This window comes from Corapipo altera, unplaced genomic scaffold (genome assembly GCF_003945725.1).
Source record: "Corapipo altera isolate COAL_440 unplaced genomic scaffold, ASM394572v1 1, whole genome shotgun sequence".
In the NCBI taxonomy this organism is placed as follows: domain Eukaryota; kingdom Metazoa; phylum Chordata; class Aves; order Passeriformes; family Pipridae; genus Corapipo; species Corapipo altera.
In genome coordinates this window covers 39,702,400-39,730,308 of record NW_020884873.1, presented here as the reverse complement: position 1 = coordinate 39,730,308, position 27,909 = coordinate 39,702,400, and positions in this window count along the sequence as shown.

Genomic DNA, 27,909 nt, shown 5'->3' with positions numbered 1-27,909 from the left:
GAAAAATTTCAAAATACTTTAAAATTAGGACAGGAGTCAAGAATACAGTGACTTTGTCACTGACTGAACTATCTTAGGCAAATAGTTACAATTCCTCTACGCAAAATTAACAATAACTAGGGCACAGTGGGATTTATTTTTATTTTAAATATGAAATAGTTTCAATTTGAAGTTTCCCTTTAAAAGCCAGAGTGATTTCTGGTATAATAGGTGTTGTCTTCCACCAGTGTACTCTTTACAGAGCTGAAGTCCCAGCTAATGAATGAAAAGGTATTCTCATTTATAAGACCTCATTTCAGAAATCTTTCTTCTAAGAAAGGTTTAACATCCTCTGAAATTTGCACACATTCACATGAAGAAGCTTCAGTCTGAAGATATCTGAATATAGTTAGTCAAGATCTCTATTGATAGACCCCTTGCTTATTAACCTAGTCCACCATTTCTTCACTTTCTGTTACTCCCCTATCATTATTCCTAGTTTAAAGCTCTCTTCACCAGGGGTTGGCCAGACTGTTGGCAAAGAGGGGTTTGCATTACTTTATCTTCTCTGTAGTCCTTGATTCTCAGGTGAGCAGAAGGGAGCCTTGATCCCCCATGGCAGGGAATATCCCACTGTTACCATTCACCACTTCACCTTTGCTGCTGGACAGTTCAGTTTCAGATAGCTCTGATTCTTCATTGGACATACTTCCCAGTCCCTTTTCTGCTGTTGCCAGAACTCAAAACTGCCAGCCTGACGTCAGATGGAATCTCCATTTCACATCCCATTAAGTACAGACTCCATCTGCCTCTCCTTCAGTACACAAAACCTGTCTAAAGCTTCTTAGCCTAAGGAAATTCAGATACATTTGACTCCCTGTAGAAGTGATAAAGCACGTGACTGCCTCTCTATGTTCCGGCAAGGTTCCTAGATACATAACACTGCATTTCAGATTCCACTTATGATCCTGCACCTAACACTGAGCTGTAGCAATGCTCTGCTTTGTAACAACCAAGTACCTGTCTGGATCTAGCACTTTGGCCTTATCAATGGTGGGGGGAGAAAATAATCAGTTAATCAAAGCTTCTGTTTGTCTCTTCTTCACTACCTTCAGTAATGAAATAGTAGGTGACAGTCAAGAGGGAAATAACATATTCAAAGAGTGTGATCATGTCACAGTAAACACTACCTGTGATTGAGCACTCAAGTAATTGGAGCGTGTATCAAAATTTGTACCAGCAATCTGATAGCCTGATTATCTCAGTGCAGTGCTGAGATCTGCCTGATGTGAGGATGTCCTTGTTGCTTAATTAACCTGAAAAGTAACCTAAAGTGATGTTTATTAATACAAAAATCATAGTGGGATGAAGGAGACAAATATATTATTTTGGAACATAGGAGAAAACAGATAAAACAAAACAAACCCCTGCCATTCCTTAATTTGGACTCAGAGTCAAAGCAGAAGGATCCAAAAATTTTATCCAAAAGAAAGCTTACCATCCAGCATTAAGAAAATTGCTTCTATTAATAGATATGATCCCATAGACACCACGTCACTTTGGAGAACCTCGGCCTTTATTTAGCTTGCTCTGGACCTAAATGAGTCCCTCTCTTAGCATGACTTTTTGGAAAGTCAAACCTGAATAATTCAAACACTTAGAGATCATAAATAAAATGTATGACAAGATGTTCCACCACAAATTCTAAGCCCTTTTTCCTGCCATGTAGCCATGTAAATGATAGGACACTTGCACAGTAAGAGAGACAACAGAGTAGTTTGTGTTGGCGGTGGAAATGAAATTCCCAATCTAATTCCACAGAAGAAAGCTGGATAAGCACATGTAGTTCATTAGTCATATGTATATGGAATATTGCGGGTTTTTTTTGTATTTAGGATAAATACAAAATGAACACTAGAGAGGAGTGTGTATTCTTCTCAAAAAAAAACCCAAAACACAAAACCAAACCAAACCAAAACAAAACAAAAACCACACAAACAACAAGAAGTTATTTGGCTAGTGTAGATTTTCTTTTCATACTTTCAGAAGAACTACACAATTGACCTGGAAACCCATCTTACTAATGCGATTTCTAATTACAGTTTACAGAGTCACAATAACAGTCTTCCCATTCTTTCCTTGTTAAAAATACTTTATATCAAAACTTTTAATGTGTGGTTAGTCATTTCTTGAATAAATTAAATTCCAGCTGTCTTTTCCTGAGCTATTTTACTTCTCAGTAGAATCAGATTTTTAACGGTTCAATAATGCATATTATCAATTTATAAAGTTTTGTATTGTTCCCTTTACACTGGGAAATGGTAATGCTCTACCAAAGCTGAGCACACCAGCTGCTTCCACCCTGCAGAAGTGTGATTATTCTGCTTTTGGGAAGAAATACCTGAAAACACAAGAATCATTCCCCAAGATACAAACAAGTCTGTCAGCTACCCCAGGAAGGTAAAAAAGTTTTCATTAATACACTTTTGATGAGGCTCTGTGTGTTTTGAGGAAGTTGTGTCAGGAGAGATTTAGGCTGGATATTAGAAAGTGGTTCTTCACCCACAGTGTGTTTGGCCACTGAACAGGTTCCCCAGGGAAGTGTTCACAGCACCAAGTCTGACAGAGTTCAAGAAGGACTGGATGATACTCTCAGGCACACGGTGTGACTCTTGGGGATGGTCCTGTGCAGGACTAAGGGTTGCGCTCATGGATCCTTGTGGGTTCCTTCCAGCTTGGCATATTCTATGAGTCTGTGATTCTGTGGTTATAGAAAAAATATCATCACAGTTTTTATGCACTGGTAAACTTTCTAGGCTGAGTGCTAACAGTTAAAATAGGAGTTCTGGAGTATCAAACAAAGATATCTATCTTTATGTCTACAAATGAACAGACTGCATAGTTTTCAAAATAAATAGGACTGTATAAAGCAATATCCAGATTTATATTCTATTTCTCCCAAGGGGAAACAGCCTTCAGTAAAAAAACAGGGCAAAAGGTGACCAAATTGTTTAGTGGAAGGTGTTCAAGGAAAGGATCTCGAATGACATAATACAAAATTGGAAAAGAATGCCTTACAGTAATAATTATTTTCAACATAAAGGTGAAAACAAAAGACATTTTAGCCTAATTTAAATCACACGGAAATTATAAATATGAACACATGCCCAGTAGCATTCACATTCTTACAGGTTTGCAATTTATCACTTCAGATATTAGAAACTGAATATTTTGCAGTCACAGGTTTACAACTGTGACTTGATCAATGACTCTGGGATGTTCAAACTAAAATAAAGTTCCAGCTTATCATAAATATTTTTAAATTTTTTTTATCAGTGTTTCTCCAAAGCTGCTGTTGAAAGTATACAGACGTCCCTAGTCAGGCAGAAGAACTGACTGTGCTATCAACCTTTGCTTCTAGATACACATCACTGCAGTGACTATGCAAATATGATAGTGGAAATTGCTTCATTGTAAACTCATGTACCATTCATGTTAATATGAAATTTATAAATGCCCTGATACGCTAAGTGTACAGGTTTGATCATTTAAACTATACTTTTCCCCCTCCTTTGGTTTCAATTAACAATTCATTTTCCACCACAAAGAGAAATACACAATTTGAAGAAGGTGGAATTAAAATAGGGTTTAAATCAGTAGTTTGATTACAATACCTTTATAAAAAGCATGAGCTCTAAGTAGCCCATCTTCTTCATGGATCACATCCAAAAAATGATAGTGTTCTAAGTCCCAAAAACTGATAACATTCATCCACTGAGAGAAGTCATTTTTGGAATGAATATCTCTATTGTGTTTCAGCCTCTTCCTTAGTTAAATGCTTGATAACGCTTTTAAAAATTGATCCTGTAGGATAGTTTCTGATAATGAAAGAACATTACTTCATTTTTATCTCTTCTTGGCTATGTAGGGCAACTGCCAAAATCTTGGCAGGCAGTTCTTCTGTTCACAGTGATTGTTCAAAAGGTATCATGGGAATATAATCAAGCTTTTACAACACACACATGATGCAAAAAGGCAATTCACCACATACAGTAGCAAGAAAACATTTATCACTAAAGCCATCTGGAAAATGTTCAGTAGCCATTTGCCAATTAGAGAATAATCTGCTGTTCATCTGCAGCAGAGACCACATATTTAGTTGGCAAGCAGGTGTAGAGCAGAGGCAGCTAACAGGTACTTTGGTGATTAGGAGGGCAGTTAGCTCAGCTGAGAACGTGAAAGAGGCCCAGACACTCTGCTCCATACTGCATGGGACTCTATGATTGCGGTGGTGACAAGCTAGAGGGCTCTGTACTTGTGACTGGCTGGAATAACCTTTCCCAGGGAGTCAAGGTTCTTGGATCTGGCTCACTCCAAGGAAGGAGGCTGCCATGAAGGACTGGGGTCCCAGGGAGTGCATAGTGCCACTCCCTGGGGCTAGAGCTGCTGGTGGCTTTACCTGCAGGAGCTGTGCTGTGGTTGAAACACTAAGTAATCAGGTACAGGAGTTGTGGGAGGAGATGAGCAGACTGAATAGCACTTGGAAGAGGGCTCCTTCTATGTCCTCAGACTTGAATTTACAGAATCAGTACAGTGCTCTAATAGACTGGAAGCTGGTGAATGTTGTCTCAGTTTTCAAGAAGGGCAAGAAAGAGGACCCCAAAAACTACAGGCATCTCAACCTTACTTCAGTGCCTCGTAAAGTTATGGAGAAGATTATTATGTGAAGTACTGAAATACCTGAAAGACAACACTATCATTGGTCACAGTCAAAACAGCTTCATGAGAGGAAAGTCCTGCTTATCAAACCTGATTTCCTTTTATGACAAGGTAACCCACCCAGTTGATCAAGGAAAGCCTGTTGATTCAATCTTCTTGGATTTCAGGAAAGCTTTTGATACTGTCTCTCACAGGATCCTTCTGGACAAAGTGTTCAGCACACAGCTGGATAAACACATCAGGTAGTGGGTGAGCAATTGGCTCATGGGTCAAGCACAGAGGGTTATAGTGAATGGGATAACATCAAACTGGTGACCTGTCACTAGTGGGGTTCCACAGGGCTTCATCTTGGGCCCTGTGCTCTTCAACATCTTCATGAATTACTTAGATGCAGGGTTGGAAGGCATACTAAGCAATTTTGCAGGCAACACAAAACTTGGAGGAGCTGTTGACTCCCTCGAAGGCAGGGAGGCCCTGCAGAGAGACCTGGACAAATTGGAGGACTGGGCAATCACCAACCATATGAAGATCCACAAGGAAAGTACCAGATTCTGCACCTGAGACGGGGCAACCCTGGCTGTTCGACAGACTAGGGAATGAGATGCTGGAAAGCAGTGCCATGAAAAGGGACCTGGAAGTCCTGGTGGATGGCAAGCTGAATATGAGTCAGCAGTGCCCTGGCAGCCAGGAGGGCCAACTGTGTCCTGGGGGGGATCAGGCAAAGCATCGCCAGTCAGTCAAGGAAGGGGATTGTCCCGCTCTGCTCTGCACTGGTGCAGTCTCACCTTGAATGTTGTGGCAGTTTTGGGCACCACAATACAAGAAAGATATTAAGGTATTAGAGAGTGTCACAAGGAGGGCAAAGAAGATGGCGAAAGGCCTTGAGAGAAAGCTGTATTAGAAGCGGTTGAGGGCATTTGATCTGTTCAGCCTGAAGGAAACTGAGGGGAGACCTCATTGCAGTCTACAACTTCCTCATGAGGGGAAGAGGAGGGGCAGACACTGATCTCTACTCTGTGGTGACCAGTGACAGAACCTGAGCAAATGGTCTGAAGTTCTGTAGGGGTGATTGAGGCTGGATATTAGGAAAAAGGTTCTTCACCCAGAGGATGGCTGGGTACTGGAACAGGCTACCCAGGAAGTGGTCACAGCACCAAGCTTGACAGAGTTCAAGACGCATTTGGATAATACTCTCAGGCACATGGTGTGACTCTTGGGGATGGTCCTGTGCAGGGCCAGGAGCTGAACTTGATGGTCCTGTGGCTCCCTTCCAATTCAACACATTCTGTGATTCTCTGTGATACACTTCAAATCAACCCTGCTCCAACTCAGCAATCTGCATTCTGTGAAAGTGCCTCTCGATGCAGAGTTAGCATCTGCTCCCTCAGTATTATTTGTTATTGGTACAACATAGAACAATTTAAGCTGGAAAAGTAAAGAAAGCAACAAATACTGAATCTAATCTTGTGATTACTGCCCACACTAAGGACAAGAGTGAGCAAGTCTCTGTCTCAGGACCACAATTATTTATACAAAATGGAACAGCTCAAACAAGAATGCTTGAAAAATACTGGACATTTTAAATGTCTTCTCTCTGACTCTGAATATTTGAATATAATTCCCCCTTTTCCCTAGACAATCTCTTTTGTCCTCAAATTATATACCTGCCCCAAAATTTTCTGATCTATATAGTAGAGCTCATGAGAATTCTGAGCATTTAAAACAATTTCTATTTTGTTAAAAGTTTCTTGCATTATTCTTTATATAGCCTGATATAACTGACAAACAACATGCAGAAATCTCCCTTATATTTTTAAAATAAAGAATTAGGAATGATGAAGTGAACTATGAAGACATAGGAAGTCTTAGAAAATTACAAATGCTGATCTAGCTAATTGAATGTAAACATTAAAATGCCTTCTGCAAAGGACAGGTGAAAGCAAACATAGGTAATTACTATATTTTGGTTCCCATCCCTGTAGCTATAAAATATAAACCATCAACATCATGAAATTGGAAAACAAACTTATGTTCTAAATCAAGGAAGCAGGGCTTCGCCTGAACTCCACAATTTAGAAGACATGGTATCACAAACAACCTTAATGTTCTTTGACAAGGTTCACAAGCGTTAGAAAATTGAAGTCATAATGAAACTGCAGCTAACTCATAGTCTCTGGCCCTGGGATGTACACTGTTGTTGTGTGTATTTTGGAAGCCCCATCTGTTACAAGCCAGGCTTTATATACTGAATAATTGCTAAATTCCAAGGAGACCAGGTGGCAGGGCAAATTAATTTGGAAAGAAATAGGAAAGTCGTGGGGGAGGGAGCAGAAAAATTGTAGGATAAAGTTCATTCAGCATTTTCTACATGTACTGAATGAGGGCAGGAATAAAGAGAGGAAGAAAATATAGAACAAAATGCAGAAAGGAAGGGGAAAGGCAAGAAAATAAGGGACACTTTTATATTGAGACATATTTATAGACATATTTTTTGGACTACATGGAATGAAAATGTAAGGGAGATGAAAAAACCTGAGAATTTTGCCATGAGAGAATATTCTTGCTCTCAGTAATTACTCATATATTTGTAAAATCAATTCACAATGCCATGTGTAAACCAAAACAAATTTAATGTTCTTCTTTGTGAATAGTGGAAAATGATGTTGAAAGGAGAAGAGATGAGGGGAAAGGAAGAAAGCCAGAGGTTCCCAGTCTGAGTGTCACATTTGCAGTTTTTCGTGTAAGAAGTACTCACAGAAAATTAACCAGATCTATATGAAACCTACTAATATAAACACAGGGAGCCCTCTGTGTAAGAAATCTTGGATCTATCTATCTATCTATCTATCTGTCTGTCTATCATCTATCATTGAACAGATTGCCTAAGTACGGAAGTAAATCTGTAGTATATTGGTAAAACCAGTGCAGAGGCTTATGATATCTATAAATTACAAGTGCGCTACTCAGCATGTAAGTAATATTAACTTTCCTTGAATCTAAACACAGGCATACAAAAACTGTGAAATCAACAAAAGCACATAAGAATTTAATAATGCTGCGACATCATAGGAAAATGCAATGTATGCTTAAGTTATATTATTTTACCTAAGTATATGTTCAGTGTGACCACCAAAAAGGCAAAGAAAGTGGCATGAGGAGACACTCAAGTAAGAGAAAGTTACCAGGCCAGAAACAAGATAATCATGTAAGCACAACTGAATCTTGATAGGCAAAATATCCTGCTGAATATACAAGGATGACTGACAAGATTACAAAAAAAATAAACAAACCAAAAAGCAAGATTAATGGTGTTAGAAGTGGAGTAGACTCCCATTTTTGGGAAGCAGACAAAACTTTCTCAGAACTCATCCTCCCTGACTAAACCCATCAAGGACAGTAGCAGCCTTTAGTGGTAAGGGTGTTTCAGGATATAACTCTTAAACTAACAGTTTTGTATACATAGAGATGATGTAATAAAATTACATGACAATTACCAATCCATGAATGAATTAATGTAGCAAAATTTAGTTTTTAAATTTATAACCAATCTATTTTGTGTTTATTGTGGGTTTACTCTGGCTGGATTTCAAACCTCCACAAAATTGCTAAAAGTTGGGAGAGGTCACACAGGTAAGACAGACTCAACGTGAGGATAATACTAAAATTTATTGCTAACAGGATAGAAACTAAAGAGTAATAAAATAAACAGTCTTAAGCACACTTTCTAACCACTCCTTGGCCCCTTGCATCAGTGCAGGAGGAGAAGTCCCTTGTTCACTCTCAGGGCAATAGCTCTTCCAAATCCACTGCACTTGAAGGTCTCACTTCTATGGGGCATTGGGGGTCTCTGCACCCTGAAGTCCTTCATGGGCTGCAGGAGGACAACCTGCCTCACCATGATCTTCACCACAGATTACAGGGGAGCCAAAGCTCTGAGTCCTTGCCCTGCTCCATGGGGTCCCTCCCACGGGATTAAGTTCTCGGGGGACCCCTCTAAATTGGGTCCCCCCCTCCCCCAGGCTGCAGGTTCTGGGTTGCAGCTCAGTCTCTATACCCCAATGGTTTTTCATAGAATATGGTCTCTGACAGAGGGTATTATACCAGCGTGGATTCCCCACAGGGCTACAAAGTCCTACCCAGAATAAACTGTTCCAGCGTGGCTTCTCTCTCTCTCTCCAAGTTACAAATTTTCCGAAGGACTTCACTCCCTCTTAGGTCTCCCACGGCAGGATAGCAATCCTCCTTCATTTCATGCATCCACCTGTTCCATCCTGGGTGCAACTGCACTGCAGCAGGGCCCTTCGGCCCATCTCGACTCAGTTGGAGGCCCATCCAGCCTGGCACCACCCCTCCCCTGCCATGGCCCCAGGGTAGCTCTTCTCTGGCTGGATTTTCTTCTACGCCACAACTTTCTCTTCTGCCTTTCATAAATATGTCGTTTGCAGAGGCCTTACTAAAATTTTGGATTGGTTCTCCTCCTTGGTCTGCATCAGGAAGTCCACTCTGGAATTAACCATCTTCAGCTCTGGGGAGGGGGGAACTAGCAAACCCAAGACAGTGGTTTTTCTAAACATTCTTATGACAGTCTCTACCCATCTGACGCATTAAAATTACACAGTAAAAACTGAATATTCCTGTTTGTTTTGTTTTTTTTTAAATTTCAGTTTGGTTCAGAACATCAGAATTTGTCATCAAACAACATCCTTACAATGCATGAGCTCCTAACACAACCAAACATGCTCATCTCACTGTCTGCCAGGACCCTGATGCCATTTCCCTGAGACCTGTTCCCCAAACAGTTAGTTTTTAGTTTGTACAGTAGAAGACTAGTCCACCCCAGTTGCAGAACCTTGTATTTGTCCTTGCTCAATTTCATTAACTTCCTTTTGTGTATTCCTCCAACCTGCTATGAAGTATATCAACTGGCTTCCCCAATTTGTTGTCATCTGTAAACTTGATGGGAGTGCACATCTTACTCTCTTCCACATCGCTTATAAACATACTACTTGCCTCTGAATGGACTATAACACATTAATCACTAACTTTTATGGGTTGAGTTCTCAATGATCTACAACTCAATTGTCCTTTTAATTCAGGTGCTGTACTGTGTCTCTTCTGCTCCCCACAGAAGATAACTCAGGAAATCAGTTTTGTTCTGGTGTTTTATCCTGGTTTCACTACTCACTGGTAACATTGTCTGTATGTGTCTGACATGACATAATTCCCTCTATAAATTACGATGTATATACTACATATTTCAGGAAAAGGTAAAAGAGAGAATCAAAAATTATTCCCCGTATCAGAAGAATATACTTTCACTGTGTACATGACTACAGCAGTAGTAAATAGAAAGGCTATTTAAAAGACTGACTCTTGAGTTTTCATCTGAGCGCTCCACACATCACATAGGGCCCAGAAAGAAATAAGCAGTAGGAAATCAAAATTCAAAAATTCTGATGCTTATGAAAGTATTTCTTTGAACATATGAGATGAAGTCAGCTGGGTCATGCATAAAAGTACTTCTTTGCAATTAGTTGCCGTTCTCAAGTTAAGTGTGTAGATCTTATTGTATGACCTTGCTCTTCATATTTTGTGGAGGTGGTTGGCTCATTGGGACAATTTTCAGATGGCTTTTTTATTCCTATTTCTCGTTTTCCTCTTCCTCTGAACAATCATTCCTATGTTAGCAAAACAGTTAATTTTAATACTGTCTATCTTCCTTAAAACATCCTAGCTCCCCAGCCAGCTTAAAGCTGAGCCATAGTAGAAGTCCTCCTGCAGTGACTTTGTGTGATACCAGCTTGATAAATACTGCTGTCTTAGCAATGACATGCTTTGTTATTTCATCGGCCTTTTATTGCCCAAGATATACTTCTGCTCTCTTTTTCCTTTTCAGCCTTTTTTCTTCTTCAATAAATGTTAGATTGGATACTTTCCCTGCATTATTGACCAGAGTTTTAAGAGTAAGGCATATGGAATATTTCATTTGACTTTTGAGACTTGGCTCCAACCCTACTAGAATAGAAATACACACCTCCTGTTCTCTCTTCAGACATGTGAAATACTGTGTTCTCATACGCAAACATATTCTTTGTCTAGACCATAAATATATATATATCAAACAGCTGATAAATATATGATTTGTTAGGTACAACCACAAGTAGATAAAACATACATGAAAGACCACACTAATTCAGAGCCTATCCAGTTCACTATTCTTTCTCCAACAGTGGTTGCTATTGGACCCTAGAGAGAAAAAAAAAACAGAGAAAGTATAAACACATAAGTATCCATTTTACCAGATTTTTCCTGTTTTCAGCTCAGGAGATTCCCTGATTGTCTGCTTGCTTGTCCATTCACTGTCCCTAAAGATGCCTCTTCCAAGTGCTTGTCAAATCTGCCCTTGAATACAAATAAAATCTAAGTATAGACAACATCCTTTAAAAAAGGAGTTTCACAAAATTAGTGCTCATTAGCACCTAACTCATTTTGAAGAACCCTAAGGGCTTAATGTCATAGCCCCTACCTCCTGTTTTAGAAAGGACAGTAAATAATCAGAGCCCCTTAAGTCTTGTGTTTTCATGTACAGGAATCCCAGGCTGCTCAGTTGCTCTGTCTATTTCTCATCAGCCACGTTGCCCCCTGTGAACTGTTTGCAGTTCTGTCTCCTTTGAGACCGATGACCCAGAATTAAATACTGTGTTCAATATATATGACAACATATATATATATATTCTGTGCCTTGTCTTCTACTTCTTTCCCATTAAGTCTTCAGAATAAGTTATTAACTAGGTGAAATTTTTAAGGAGATAAATAAAATAAAAGAAAGAAGAAAGGACTGCTGTAGAGAGAGTAACCAAGCCATACTACACTGTAGCATAAACCAAAGACAGCCCCTGTCTGGAGAACAGTTTGGTAGTTGACATAGCAGCTTTTTGATAATTTTAATCCCTAACATGACTCAATATAAGGTAAATGTCTCAATTGATTGTTGGGTTCCAAAATACGATATCTGCAGAAAGAAATTTGAGTGGTCTCTGCAGAAGGCCATGGGGAACAGAAGTTGGAAAAACTTCTTTTAACTGACCTCATCTCTGTGGACTCTTCCTGCCTTCTTCAGAAGGATGTAAAGAAACTCCTTACATGATGTCATCACATGTCGTGCCAGAGAATCCACATCCTAATTTCATCAGACCTCTGCATAAAACCCATTGTGTTCCCCCCTTTTGACTATGTATACTCTGCATCCCTTGCCCAATACCTAATCCCCCCTGTGGAATCCCCCAGATAAAGTAGGGGTTTTCCCATGAGGTAATTCCTAAGACCCCAAAAATCTGTTAACCTTGGGTTTTTCCCTTACCTCATCCTTGTGAAATCCCCCAATTTTAATACCATGAATATGTAAACCCCCTGTTGAATATGTAAACCCCCTGTTAAATAGTAAACCCTGAACCCTTTAAAAATGAACTTGTGAGTCCAAATAAACTATTGCAGTTTCTGCCTCCAAACTGGGATCATATTAGTTTATTGACTCACTAAAGTTGATATCTGTATTTCAACTAATTTGTTAATGCTAACAGTTCACAACTAACCATTGTGTATTTACGTATTTCTTCTGTTCCCAAATTACCCTGTTGAGTTCTTTGGGCTCTTTCTTGCATCTTTGTCAAATGTGTCTTGAACTGGTCACCATCAGATATAGGATCCTAGAATAGACAGACAGCAAATTGATCAGATGTGACATCTCAAAAATGAATATACAAGTGTTACAGGATGGCACATTTACTTATGCCTTTAGCATCTTCAGTTATTAAAAAGACTTATAAGAAATCCAGCCTGTACTAACTGAACTTTGCATTTCTTCACATCAAAGTTAATTTCCAGTTCTACAGTATTTTATATCAACTTTTTTTTTTAATTCATAGTTGATGGAATATGTAAAAAAAATTAGAAAATATGAAAAATAGTCTGCTGTTGGAGGTTAATTTATATCACAGTTCTGCATAGCTTTCCTATCTCAGCCTGAAGACTAGTCAAATGAAATCTTTCAAAAATAGACTAAGAATGAACTTATAGGGCAAATTTTGAAGCACATTTTACCTCCCAGGAAAGCTGATGATCAAAGAAGAAACAACCAATGAAGAGGCACATAAAAGTAATTGTTCTAACTTATGCTTTCAGAAAAACTTCTGAAAATAGTTATGGCCTTACTGACCAGATAGTCAACCTCTGACATCAAGAATTTGAGCAATATTCAGGCTATTTAAAATTCCCTGCTCCACTGGAGTATTGCCACACTTAGATGTGGGAGTTAATGGCAAGAACTGCAGTTCCTCAAACTTCCATACAAAACTTATCTGAAGTCCTCTTTTTTTCTGAAGCAAAGACCAGACATTTAATAGAAGTCCAGCACATATTTTACATACTTTTACAGAGAGACTTACTCATTATATATGCAACAATAAAAAAACCACCAAAACTATTAAAGTCATATAAACTGTAATTGAAAATGTAGTAAAGGATAATATTTATCATTTTTCTGAAATAGATTCATCTGAATTATGCCTATTCCTTTAAATTACAGTCTGTATTCAATTCAAGAATTCTGCAAAGGGCCTAACTCAGCTATCACTTTAAAAATCTGAAAATATTATTTATTTATTACTTTTTATCACAGGCAAAACCATGTTACAGACAGAACAGAAAGTTCTAAAATGGGAAAAGTACACTGATAAAAACAAATACTCTAAGAAATTGATGTAATAATTTTCCTTATTGGGATAAGAATTTTAAAGGGAATTTGAAACAAGTAACTGTGTTTTCAGAATTAAGAAACCAAAAATATTCCCTCTGAGTTTAGCTCCTTCTAATCAAGTAACCCCAGCTTTAGAAAGTAATTCACATTTTTATACAGCTATACATTACATGTATGTATACAGATAGTCATGTATATATAAAGCACACAGACACATATTTCAAATACGGATTGAACACCAATTGAGGCTTTTGCTGACAAATGACTGTTACATTAATTTTTACTATAGGTCATACTCCCTTTGCCCATAAGTATGGAATATTTTTTCATCAATAGTGGTGACTCTGTATTACAGGCCTTTTATATAGCAGTTTTCCTGAAACAGTATGGCATTTTAATGTTATGTCATTTGAGAATTTTTCTACAATGTTTGTAATGTGTCAATTGACACATTCATTCAGTGAAACAAATAAAACCAAGCACTATTCTGAATATGTCTGTAAGGTCCTTGCTGACTCAGGACTAGAGCATTCTGAACAAACATTCTCATCCTTTTGACCTATAGTTTTGTATAGTGCTGAAAAGCACTGAGCAGATTTGCTGTGATCATCCTAAACTGTAAATCTGAATGCCAACAGCACCCATTTTTACAGCCCTTCTGCTATTCATATTGCTATCCTGACAGAATGGCAGATTGATCATTGTGTCATTCAGTGCCCTGACGCTTATACCAGTTTGAAAGTTTCACTGTATTTTATTTGTGACAAAACTCTCTCCAATGGCTGCTCTGGAAATTTAGCCCACAACTCTAGAATGGCATCTTCTTGTTTGCCCAGGTGTTGGAGAATGGATGTATAAAGCTAACAGCCAACCAAACATTAGTTTCATAGTAATGCACAAACTGCTGAAGTTCCTCAAGCTGGTAGATAAGCACTCAGAGATGAACAGAGAGGTTGCTCTCTAACTGGATAATGGGTTATATACTGCAGAAGGATCCCTGGTGGCCAGAGCTTTGAAATTGATATGCCTAGACTTTTGTCTTCTAAGAACACATTACAGAAGGTCAGAGGGATTTAAAAGTCAACACATTTAAGTTGTATTAGAATAGAAATTGGCATATTTAATATTTCAAATAGAGAAATGTCAAAACAATTAGGTAAAAAAGAATGATATCAAAGACATATGAATACCTCTCCTTCAGCTTCCTCTCTCCTTGGGGGAAGACACTTCTTAACAGTTCAGGGGTTCTTTAAGTCACTAATAACAATGTACACTCCTTCCAGCTCCCAGAAAGGTTTCTTCTGTTGTATAAGGTCAGGTTCACTACTCCCTGCTCCTTTTTGACAGTTTCAGATGCTAAACCTGATTTGCAGGATGCCATCTCATTGCTCTCACCTTCTGCCTACCTTTGCTACCTCATATGCCCTGGACCTTTCCCTTAGTCTGGGTCCATTTCACAAGCAAAGGAGATGTGCAAACTAAAACCAAAATAAAACAGATACCTTCTGTCAAAAAATCCAATTTTAACTGTACTTCTTATCTAAAGAAATGCATGGCTCCAAAGAACTAACATTGAGTACAACCACTCCTTTCTAAGTCACAGCTGGATTCAGATGAAGGCTGAGTTGTGATAATCAGGTCTGGGACTACATAGACACGGTAAAGAGCAACAAGGCCAAACCTCCTGCTTTCTCCATGGCTGAGCAGCTCAGAGAAGAGTTTAATTACACAGACAAGTGAAGACACACACATCTTTTAGAATTCATTTGATTTCACTCACTGTGCAGTTTTCTTCTAGTATGCCTGGCTTCAAGGAACTTTAAAATATATGCTTAAAAACAGTAGTCTCTGGGAGCAGCAGAGGAAGGCAATAGAAGAGGAGGAGAGAGGACCAGGGAGAAAAAAGGTCAGTTTGGCCATTTAGCTACCAGTATTTGTCCGTAGCAATTAAGCATGGAGAGATTATTACAAACAAATGTTCTCTGCATGAGGCATAGGGTGATACATACTACTGTGCATTGATAATAATGAAGAAATTCAGACTGTCACATGGAATATTGAAAAACTTTTATGCAAAAATCTTCTATGACTGATTATAATGATGATGAAAGTAAGTTTAAATCTGAGAGGTTTTCCTGATCATATGCCTTAACCCATCAGAAAAAAATATATATTCACAGCTCTCTGTTTGTCATAATATTACTCATGTTCAGGCATTACTGGCAAAATATTTCACATTTATGATTTCAGTCCTGTATCTACCACCAGAATCAATTATTTTAAATCTTCCTCATGGCTGGAATAACTTCAAAATAATCCTTTCCTCCACCTGGTAGTAGAGAGATGCTGTTAGAGAGCAAGGTGAGAATTACAAAAGCACAGTATCTGTAATCCTTTTGCAAAACCCAGTGCAGAAAAGAGGTCAGAGCAGAGCTCTGAAAATGAAAGAGGAACATTGTACTGCATAGGTTCCTAGAGAAGCCTCAAATTCAAAGTGAGAAAGGCAGTAAGAATTCCTTCACTTTTTTCCCCTCCCAACCAGAATGAGCTTTTTACATCACACTTCCAAGTTCAACAAAGTAATGGGATCGGTGATTTCTTTTTACATCTCAGAGTTTCCTGTGTGTATCTACAATGAACAAAGCTAAGGAATGCTGAAAAACCACTCAGTCTAGAGTCAGCTTGTTTCAGAAGGCCAAGAAATAGGATTGACTAGATATTTAGCTTCTAAAAAGTCCATACAATTCTCTGTTTCAAGACTCTGTGTCTACATCATCTTAGTGCAACATGAACAACGAAAAAAAGCTAATAATAATTCAACTGTCTAAAGAGTAATACTTCATGTGTTTTGACATGAACAATTCTCATTAATGGATCTACTTTTATAGCTCTGTTAATATCACATTTTTTGGGGTTTTCAACATTATTTTGTAAGTTTGCATATTTACAGTTTGTGATAAGATGATGATCCTGTAACAGTGGCTTGAGAAAATTTGGCTTGTATATCATGACAAACAACCAATCAAATCAAGAGCTCTTGTTTTCTATGACTTATAAACATAGATGGTACTCCAGGACATAATAGAAACTCTGCTTTTCATATTGTCGTTGGATTAGTTTATAATGCTAATTCAACTTCATATTTTAATGTTTTTGCAAAGTGGAAATATCAACCTGAACACACAAATTCTTACTCAAAGTAATAATTACCTACCTGTTTTACTTAGAGGAAATTAAAACCGCATTAATATTATCCTGACGATCCAATGTATTTTAAGAGACAGAATGAAAAGAATTGCAAATATGAATTGCATAATGTTAAAAAAAATATACTGAAGTTATCAGATAAAACAAGATAACTAAAAAAAAAAAAAAGATAAATGGGACCTGAAATGTGTAATGATTCAGTTTTTATTAATAGAGATGTATTAAGTTGCCAAAGTACTTTAGCAATCCAAAAGAGTGAGAAGAATACTGTAAGAAAAATCAGAGTATATCTGAAAATTACAAAAAAAAATTCTACTTTTTCCCACTGTGAATCCTGGTCTTTTATTTAGGGAGTAATCTGGACTACTTGAAATTTATTTTCCTCTATTGTGTTTCAGAAACACTGGTTAGAAAAATGCTGGTAAAAAATTTACTGGTATCATAATTAGGTATGACCCCATGTTTGGTCATTTCAAAATATTAGGGCATGTTGGAAAAAATACATGAGAAGAAATTATGGAAAGCCATACTTCCTCTCCTTACTCTGCCAGGCTTTTATCAATATATTTTCTCTAAACTTGATATTCAGCTTTTCCAGAATAAGGAATAAGGTTCCAGACCATTCAGAATGGATCAAACAGAACTGATTTATTGGCCAGTAGCACAGAATGAATTTTCTTAATATCCGATTGCAGTCAATTTTTTAATCTACAGATGACCTGTATATTTTAGAGCAACTCTGAAGTTCCTCTACAGTTTTCTCATTTATTCCCTTGCAATAACTCACAGAATTAAAATGTCAGACTTTCTAATTCGTAAAATCTTGCAATATGTAGTAGTAACAAAAAATTAACTTGGCACAAATGAAGATAGGAAGACCCTCTCAAATAGTTTAACAATTGTGATTTACTTCTTTCTTAGATTCAGCTTGCAGTCTGGATGCAGTAATTTCTAGCTGACAAGACTTTTTTTACTGCCAGCTCAGTGTATTCCAGCTTTTAATTATGCTGTAATAACAGTCTTTATGAGCAACAGGTTTTTAAAGCACCAGATGCAATTTCTGCATTTTCTGATATTAGCATGCAAATCAATCTAAAACAGAGCGAGCAATTTTTTTGGCATTTTCTATATCATTTGAGATCAGACTACTTACTACTTGAAAAGATGGAGAGAAGAACATTGTATTTCATATAACTACATGTCATAAATGAGCTATGTGCAAAGACTGTGGACCACGTTATCAGAGGATAATATCCAAAACTCCTGTTATACTATCTATAACTTATCCTTGGATAAACTCCACAAAAACTGTTTACTTGAATTGAAAACAGAAAGGAAAACCACTGGATATCTTTACCTTAATTTCATGTTTTCATTACTATCACATATAATATGAACCTATCCTTTAACAGTTTAAGGCTCACTGTGCTAAATTGCTAGAGGCTTGTTCTCACTCTAAGTCAAGGAAACAGATGTGTCCAGCTACAGAAAATGCTGTAGGCTATGTAGTATGTTTCTGGAATCAAGATCATTGTGCTAAAGATTAACTCCTGGCAGGTACTCTTTAAAAGTAGTGGAAAGAAACTGACGTTTACAGAACAAGATTCATTTGACCAAATACAAAGAGCTGCAGGTGGTCAAATGCATACAACCTCTGTATCTAGACAAGCAAAGGAATTTTTGCAATATAGTCTTATCGATTTAAATTTTAGTCTCACAAATCTACTCTGAAAACAGCTGTTCTGCAGTTCTATTTAATTATCTTCTGGTTAATTTTGTCTTGTTTCTGCTGTTAAAGCTGAAAATTTTTAATCACCTAGTCTGTTCCTGCTAAGTATTTGTTTTATTTTACTTTTTATTATTCCAAAATATATGTAATCAATTAGCATTTAAAATTTCTCCTGAGTCATACAAATCAAACAAATTCAAGAAATTTGTCTATATTTCCCTGTTCAAAAATCATCTTTAGTTTGAGAAAATACCCATAGTTCTTCAAGAATGTAGCACTGCAGAAAGACTTTAAAGAGAAATGTCTGTGATAACAGGAATGTGAAAAATTAAGTAAAGGTAACCAACTACCTTCATCTTTGGTTTAGTGACCAGAAGCATCCAAGTATTTTAATTTAATCGTTTTTCAATACTTGGAAGTTATGTGTAAAAAACAGAAGATAGAAAATTCTATTCTTTTGGTTTTATTCTCTAGTTCCTAAATTATTGTTGTGTAAGAACCCATGAATATCCATACCAGATGAAACTAATGAGCTGCATAGCCCAAGATCTTAACTCTGAAAACTCCCAGAAGTGGAGGCTTAGGAGAAAGATATAGGAACACTTATTGCCTTCTACTCGTCTTGCAAATTAAGCAATATGTTCTATATCTCAGCTAACTGTTTGCAAGTTCCCATTTGAGTTCCTTTAGAAATATCATCTGGTTTCAGCCATTGCTGTAATCTGGTTTTGACAATTGTTATCATCCCTTTTGTTGACTTGCTAAGAAATGTTTCCTTATGACACTTTTATTTGACACTCTTTCTCCAACTTTTCCAAAGAAAAGAAATGTTCTACTGTGGAAAAGTCAAAATGGACTTTTATCTTCCATGAGTGCTACCTCAGTAACATCCTGGTTAGCTATGAACCCTGCATAGTCTCCACCTTGCTTCGTCTTTTGTGCTCAAACAAAAAGCATTACAGTTAGCTTTAACATCTGTAGCAAGTTGTACTGAAAAATATTCCTGTCTAGTTTATTATGATTTTAAGTTTAATTTGCCACAGTTTACATTCTTTACTATTTTACTCACTTTGTTACACCAATTCTGCTCATGTATGCATATATAATATAAATACAGTCTTAGTACAGTGTCGGTGTTCCTGCAGATGGAGTAGAATGTTTTGATTTTTGTTTTAATATCTTTTAATCTGAGAATAGCACATTCCTTTTGGATTAGAAAAAAATTATGTCTTTTTCATTTCCTTTTTAATTTGTGTGTTATTTTAGTGGAGACTGAATCCCTACTCTAAGTCACAAATTTTACCCCATCCTATTGTGACTATTGATGACTTCTTTAGGAAAATACATGTGGTGCGAAGCACATCCCATTTCAGGCTATCCAGTTGTTTGAAAGGTAATGCCTTTCTGTGAAAAGAAGTGATTCTAAAGATAGACTATTAAACAGTAAATAGAATTCAGATAGTAGACCAGGGATACAAAAAGATACAGGAAAAATAATGTGCTAAGAAGGACAATTAATACATCAAGAATTAATTCATCCTGTCTTATTTTACTAATAAAAGCAGGGTTTGTTTTTGTTTTTGTCAGGACCAAGCACACAGTTATCAATTATAACACACTATAATTTCATTTATGAACATCACATGGCAGACCTTGTAGTTTTTAATCACTCATGATCCCACGAAGAAATCTTCACTTCAGGAGTCCATTCTTTTTCTTCCACCTGTTGGATATAAGCGTCAGCTCTAACTTAAACCAACAATAAAAACTTTCAACTTCATTGAGTGCTGTAAACGCTGAACTAATTTGAGTTTGAGAATGCTGTTCTTGCTTTGTTAAAGTTCTGCTCTATGCTTTTTGAAGCTCACTTCTCTCCTTTAACTGGAAAGTGTAACCAACCCTTTCAACCCTCCCTAAGCCTCTGTCTTGTTCATCGTTAGTAACAGTGGTGTAGAAGTCCTCATTAGGGCAGGAAGCATTCAATGCATCATGCTGAACTTTCATTTGCTCTGATCTTTGCTAAAAAAAAAATCAGTTATTATTTGCCTATAGTTCATCTTTGCATCACAACAGGAGGACTTCTGTCCCCACTTTCTTGGATTCCCCCATTTTCCACTGTTCTCCTAAAGGATAAATTTAGCCTGTGAGTAGCACACTTGCTTAAAGAGCAAGAAACCCAAGCGTCCCTCATAGTTCATCTGTGTATTTACTTTGTAACCCAATCTGTTCTAAAGCCTATAAAAATCATGATAATAGTAGCCGTTCTGGTAAAGAACTTTAAAGCTTCAGATAAAAATGCTATAAAAGCTAAATGCTATTGTTAAAGTTTTGTCAATAAGCTGAGTATCAGCCAGAGGAACAGAAGACTAGATCTTTGCCATTGGAAAGGCTGCAGTAAAATGGAGGTCACAGTAAATGACAAAACATTTCAATTCTTACATAACCTTTTAACTAATTTCATCACCAATTTGACATGCATATCACAGGGGGTTTTATAAAGAGATACTGTCAGAATCTGTGAGTCTTTAGAGAGATTTTCTATCTTGGAAAAGAAAATTCTATTCAACGCAACTCAAAGGTTTGCAGAAGCCTGCCTTGTCACCAGCACCTCAGTTTTAGAGTAGAATATCCTAGCAGAGCATCCCACAGGCTATAAATTAAAAGCTTAGTTGTTGGTATGTAAGGCTACAGAGCTGGTAACCTTACATAGGTTTTACATTACCTAACTGTGACTAATTGAATCTCCCTGATTAGCCCAAAAACAATATTTGCCCAAAACAGCAGGAGAAACTGAATCTTTCCCCACCATATAGACTACTGCATTCCGGGAGCTCGCTCTGGTTGGGCTGGTGTATAAGGGTTTGCCTGATAAAACTCACAACACTATGGCCACTTTTTTTATGCAAACTTAGAAAATGAGCAGCTGTTTCACATGACAGGACCCACCCAGAAAATGGACAACCTGGATTCAAGGAAGGTAAAAAGGAATGACTGTTTACACAGTAGTTATGCTGTAGCGCTCCTTCCTGTACAACATTCTGAACGACAAAAGTTTTTATAAATTAAAGAGGAAGATGAATGGTTCAACACAAAACAATGTACTGAGGCTTACTAAACATATCTGAAAGTGCCTGTGTTGCAAACTGCTGGAGGCTGACACAATGTTTAAGGGATATACCGCAATATGTCTCTTCTGCATAACTCATCCATTACCAACTACTGTTGAGGACAGACCCCCTGGAATACACATACCTTTGGTTTTGACTACAACTCTGCTCAAAGGCAGTGCACAGGATCCGATGGAAAGCATCTCGATTTTATAATAATCAATAGGTTAAGAAGAAAGATCCTGGAGACATGAAGTTTTCCTTTAGCTATTTAGGAAAACTAACCAGCAGTCTTTTTATAGCTTCTTACTTTAGCTGCATTATTCCTGCATTCTTTACCTAGCTTCCATCAAACCAGAACACAATTTTGATGGTCAAAGATTTCTCTCACTACAGGAGCCCTTCCTAGGGGCAGGAGGGACTAAAAATCTGTTCTGCTTCCCAAATGGTATTTAAATTACTAGGAGAAAGATGTGTTCGTTATTTGTCTATTATAATTTCAATGATCACAAAATATTTTTCTTTTCTTTCAAACAATGCCTTATTTTATTTTAGACCATTAACTGATTTATAAGTAAACAACAATTCACCCAGCACAGCTAATAAATTCTCACAGCTTCTCTATGTAGAGTTAGGACATGCATGGGGAGAAATGGAAACCTGCACATAAACTACCAATTTGTGTAGTCTACTTTTTGTGCTGTCTACTTTTCCTCCCTCCACTTGAATGTGAAAGATGTATCAAGAACAACTCTTAAAAATTGCTTCACCAAGTCTAAATCTCTTATATCCAAATGAAGTAGTATTTTCAATTTTCAAAAGCTTTATATTGACAAAATAAAGATTTATTTATTTTCAGTAAATAAGTACAAAAAATTTATTTTGTAATACCCTTCCATATTTCCCTTGGAAGTATTCCATTTTCAGTGCACTTACTGAATGGACTGCTACTTATTTTTTTTCCCTCTCCCTTTTCACTGCAGGAAATCATATTTCCAGGAACCTATTCAAGCTTTACTTTAAAAGCAGGATTAGTCAGGGTTTTTTCCAGAGACTTCCTAAAGGATCACTACACTAATCCTTTACTGCTCTGAGTCTTCCACAAACAAACAATAATGATGTTTTTCTTCAAAATATTTCCACTCATCCCCTCCTTCCCTCTGCAAGGAACGCAAAAAAGTACAAGCTAGGATTCATCTATCCTGGGTGTTTTAAGTAGTCAAGCCTCCTTTTGCCAGAGTAGCTTTATTTCATTCATTCTTGGGACCAGTCAGCACACAGTTTATTAACAGCAGTTAGGAGCTGCTCATCTTCTGTTCTCATGGGCCAGCACTGGTAACCTGCAGGCCCTGCAAATAACCTGCAGGGTTATTTGATCAACGGAAGGCAGACTCCTGCATCCAGCTCTTGCTGTTATCTTGAGATGCTGAATAGGCTGGTGAAGCTCTCATTTTACTTCTTGAGCTGCTCAGCCTGTTCGGCAGCCTTTCCTGCTTGCTGCTGTATCATGAAGGCAGAGGTTTGAGAAAGGGAAATGCTGTGCTGGCTTTCCTCTTGGCTAGTAGGACTGGGCTCTTCGGGAGAGCAGCCAGACCCCAGGGCTGACTAACACTGATGTTAGTGTTAGTGGAGCTACTGATGAAGGTTCTCCATGCTAGATTAAAATAATCAACTCCCCTGATCTGCTGTGTATGCACTTGCAGAGCCTTCTCAGCACACTGTGAGTTTCTTGGCTACAGGCCACAGTGCAAGCTTATATTCGTTTTGCAGTCCACCAGTACTCCCAGGTTTACTTCGGTAGAACTTCTCCCTAGCCAGACAGACTTCACACCTCTGCAGTTATTTAGGACTATTTTGTGACAGGTAAGGTACTTCAAACTTCTCTTTGTTAAACTTCATGTAATTCTTGTTGACTCAGCCTTTCACCCTGATGACTTCTGTTCATAAGGTATGAACAAAACGTCTTTCTGTGCTATCAACCTCCTGCCCAGTATGGTATGATCTGCAAACTTGATGAGTGTGCATTCAATCCCATCATGAAGTTTGTTTGTGTAGATTTTGAATAATATCGGTGTCAGTATCCACCCATGAGAAACTTTATTCATGACCAGTATCTCACCATTTAACCAAATGAAAGGCTCTAAAGCCTCCTCAGAGCCTGCCCCTACAGTGATGCTTGAAGCCTCTGCCTCAGAGGCAGTGACAGTGATAGCTGTGGAGCTAGTATTCATCATTGTGGTCTTGGTGTGCTGTCCTGGAGGGTGTCCAACAGACCAGTGTTCTCAACACCACGCCTGGAATAACAGTGGAGAGAAAGAGGTCTTGGAGTCCTTACACCATTCCTTTATTGGAGATGCTGCCGAGGTGCAATTTTCTGGGACCTCATAATACATGAGAGTCAGCAGACAATATTGACTCTCTGTTGAATCTTCATATGATACTTATATGATATTTCAAAAATACGTGCCAGAATTTGTGTATTCACTACCAGTGAAACAATAGAGACTCTGTATGGGTCACAAAATATTTTAATGCAACCCTGCAGAAAGGCAGTAGTCCCTAGAAAAACAAAGGTAAAATGTAAGGATGAAATGATAGTTCTCAAGTCTTCCCAGGCTAATGGAGAGGTGTTTATACACAAATCTTTAATCCAAATACCTGTAAAGAGGTTCAAAATAGACTGTGACTTTATGTCTAGACCCATCATGTTGAAAAGATGCATAAAGTCAGAGGAGGAGATACCTGGGTGTGGTTTACACAAATATTTTCCTAGGTGTTTCTAATATTATCAAGAACTAGGCCTTCATTTAAAATCATCTTTTCCCCTACTAGCGAATAGATTTTTGGATCAAAAAAGGGGATCATACCCTTAAAAAAAAAAAAAAACAACAAAAAAAAAGGATGACTGGACTCCAGAATGACAAGCAGCAATTAGAATTAATAATCTATCTACAACTTACCTTGCTTCTTGTGGGTAATACATAAAAGGTGAGACAATTTTAACTGTCCAGGTATGATGATCTGATCCCTTTGACTGGACAGGCAGACATTTTTAGTCCACAGCAAAGGTAATGTAGGGCAAATCAGTGACAGAACTTGATGAAAACACACTTTATCTTAAATTTGCAATAAGCTTGCATGGCTCAGATGACACATGGGAATTTACTATGTTTTGATTGTTACATCATATTGATGAAACTCTTTTCATGGATATTTAAAAAGTAAAAAGTGCTAGTTCTACAGATAATTTGTTACTAAAATAAAAGAAGACAAAGATGACAACAGTTTTTTAAAGAAGTCTTTGTTTTCTTCTGATCTAGAATCCATGAAAGGTTGTTTTTTCCTTATTTTTACAGATGCCTGACAAATAGTGTCAGATTTTATAGCTCAGAGTTCTGAATGAAAATTATTGAGGTAATAGTAATACATTACAATGGAAAATGGGCATAGAAATTGCATTGAAGGGGAACTCTACATATTTTTAATGTATTAGAAGTCTATCTCAGTAACAGCAGTGTAATTCTGTGGTATTTGTCAGACTTAGTTTTGACATCTTTCTTAGTGGTTTTTTAGAGTACTTTATTTCTTACCTGCATATTTCACAAGTGAGATTATTTTAGACAAAGGTAATAAGCTTTGTAATCACCATACTATCCTTGTATGGTAACATAATGAAACTCGGGTTTATGCAATCTCTGGCTCTCAACTATGCTTTATTCTTTTTATACCAAACTCAAGAATCATGAGTGCATCATAAGATGTTGATCCTCCAGCTGACTATGCTAAAGCTGCCTCTCGTACTCATTGAGAGCACCATTTTCAGCTATAGCACCATCCTGCAAGAAGGAGAACTGATTTCAATTTATATTATGGAAGAAAATGAAAAAAAAATTTGACACTTTGCACTGATTTATACTAAGAATCATTTATACATCAGCATAAAAGGATTTATGTTAAGGTGAAATGAATTTAGCAGTCAAATAAAAATAATTTGGGGTCCATCACCTAGGATATTTAGACACAGATATCCTATAAGGTAGAACATCTTAAAGCAGTATTTTAAAACATGCAGGTTACCATATATTATGTCTCTGCTTATTATGTTTTTGTATCCTACTGGGTGGAAAATTCACACATACATCACTCCCTCATTGCTATTTTCAAATTGCATTGAAAAATCTTCATGAAAATTATGCAAAAAATATTATTGAATTGCTTCTACATTCACTTGTAAGTACTATCCCAAAACAACCTTTGCAACCATCACCCACTTTTAAATTCTACATTTCTTTGGTATCTTCATTAATTCTAACATGACCATGATATTCTGATATGTTGCTAAGCCATGGTTATGTAAATTCTAGACGTCTTCATAAAAATATGTAGCCTTTATAGAGGAAAGAGCAAGTCTTCATCTACGTACCTCTCAGAAGGGTTTAGTGCCACTTGTAATTTCAAAATTAGTTGATAAGCATCAACTTGGACATTTTTCTTTAATAAACAAGGATAAAAAACCAGTTGAAATTAGAACAGTTGAAACAGTTCTGCAGTGTTTAATGGCAGAAATAACATTCCATTGTAATTAAATGCAAACTTATAATTAAATCTTGTAAGGTGGATTAGACAAACTGGATTTAGATAATATCTAAAAATTAATCATTAGCAAGTACTGACTGTCTAATTTTCATTTGTCATGGAAACTTTCAGTTATTTAATCTCTCATTCACCTGAGATATGCTGATATCCTACAAAAAGGCTACTGTAACTTTTTACTCCTTTTGACATTGACAAAGGGATTATGGAAAGATAGAAGATCAATGTATGCCAATATTATTTCATTTTTCTTTTATTGGAGCCAAAGGGTAGGTAAGGGTAAAATATTCAGTTGACTCAAATGAAAGTGTAAGACAGGTCAGGCAGGCTAGAAAAATTAAATATGAACACAAAAAAATTGTATTCCTTAGCAGAGAGTTAGCAGAACTGTGATTCCATCCTATTACCTGTAAAGTATGTGGTTCTCCTGAAATCCTTACCCGTATAGCCATAACTTAGAGAAGATGTTCACTTTGAGAAAGTTACCATGCAAAAGTTGTGTTATTTCAGAAAGTAGGAAGTTCCCTGCAAATATGTAATTTCCAACCCTTCTCCTAGTAACACATGAACATAAACCAGTTACAAAATAATATCCTAACTTTATAAACAGTAATGTAACTATATATTTTATTCTGAAGCTCACACAGAGTAAGCTGAAGAATAAGTTGCACACAGATCTCACTGAAGTCAAGGAAGCTATATTTCACTGGCTTTACCAAATACAGGTTCATCTTGTTTCACTGCTTCACTGTTAAGTGCATGAAAAAAAGAATCAGAGCTGTCTGTGAACACTGTTCTTCCTCATAATTTATATTGTTGATGCCCTGTACTGTTAAACAGGACTAATGGCCATTTTACAAATTGTAAGATGTATCTATAGTAGGAACCCCATTCTGTATTATTTGCTAACACCTAACTCTCACTTGACAGCTTATTGAATTGCACTTCAAACAGCTACTCTGACCAATAAAATGGTTTAAAACTTCAATAAAAACTATTGTTGAGAAATGGTCAATGCTACAGTCAATGACAATTGGCTGTTTATCTTTCAGCTACTTGTGTATTTCCATGGAACATCAAACTTTTGGTTCAAAGATCCTTTGCAGAGAAAAGGGCAAACTTGCCATATAAGAAACAGGGATAAAGAAGTGGAAACCAATTTTGAATTTATATTGCTAGCATGAACAATGCAAATAAGCATAGAAGACAACAAAATAGTTATTTCATGCAAAAGGAATTGAGGGCAAGATGAGTTTTTCAGTCTAACAAGTTGAGATACTTCAAATTTACAAAAGGTGAAACCAGAATGGGCAGGGAATACCTCACAGAAAGTCTGACATTTGGTAGTGAATTCAGAATTTCTAAGGACCATAAAGTGAGAGTTGTAAGAACATATCCCCATCCCACCCACCGTCCTCACTCTTCCCCCCACCCCAGAACATACTCACTAGAGAGTTTAAACTAGAGGATCCAATAACTAGCAGGCCTTTATGAAGCATGATGGGGAAGTGACCATAGCAGCCAGAAGTTTCAGGCATCGAACTCAAGACATGAAAGAGCTAGATGGGAGCATGCATATGCAAAGTACTCATCACCTGGGCTGCACCCCAGGAATACACCCTAAAGCATAGACGTGGACTGTGTTCTTCTTTTGTTAGCAAAATGTTATACTTCACATCTGGCTTCCTTGCAAAAGAGAGGTGGATCATGCAGTGAGAGTCCTTGTCAAGGGGGAATAAAACAAGGCAAAACTCTAAAGCCTGAGGCTATGTAATGGATCCCAGGCTGCTCAGACACAGACTGATAACCAGAGAAATTAC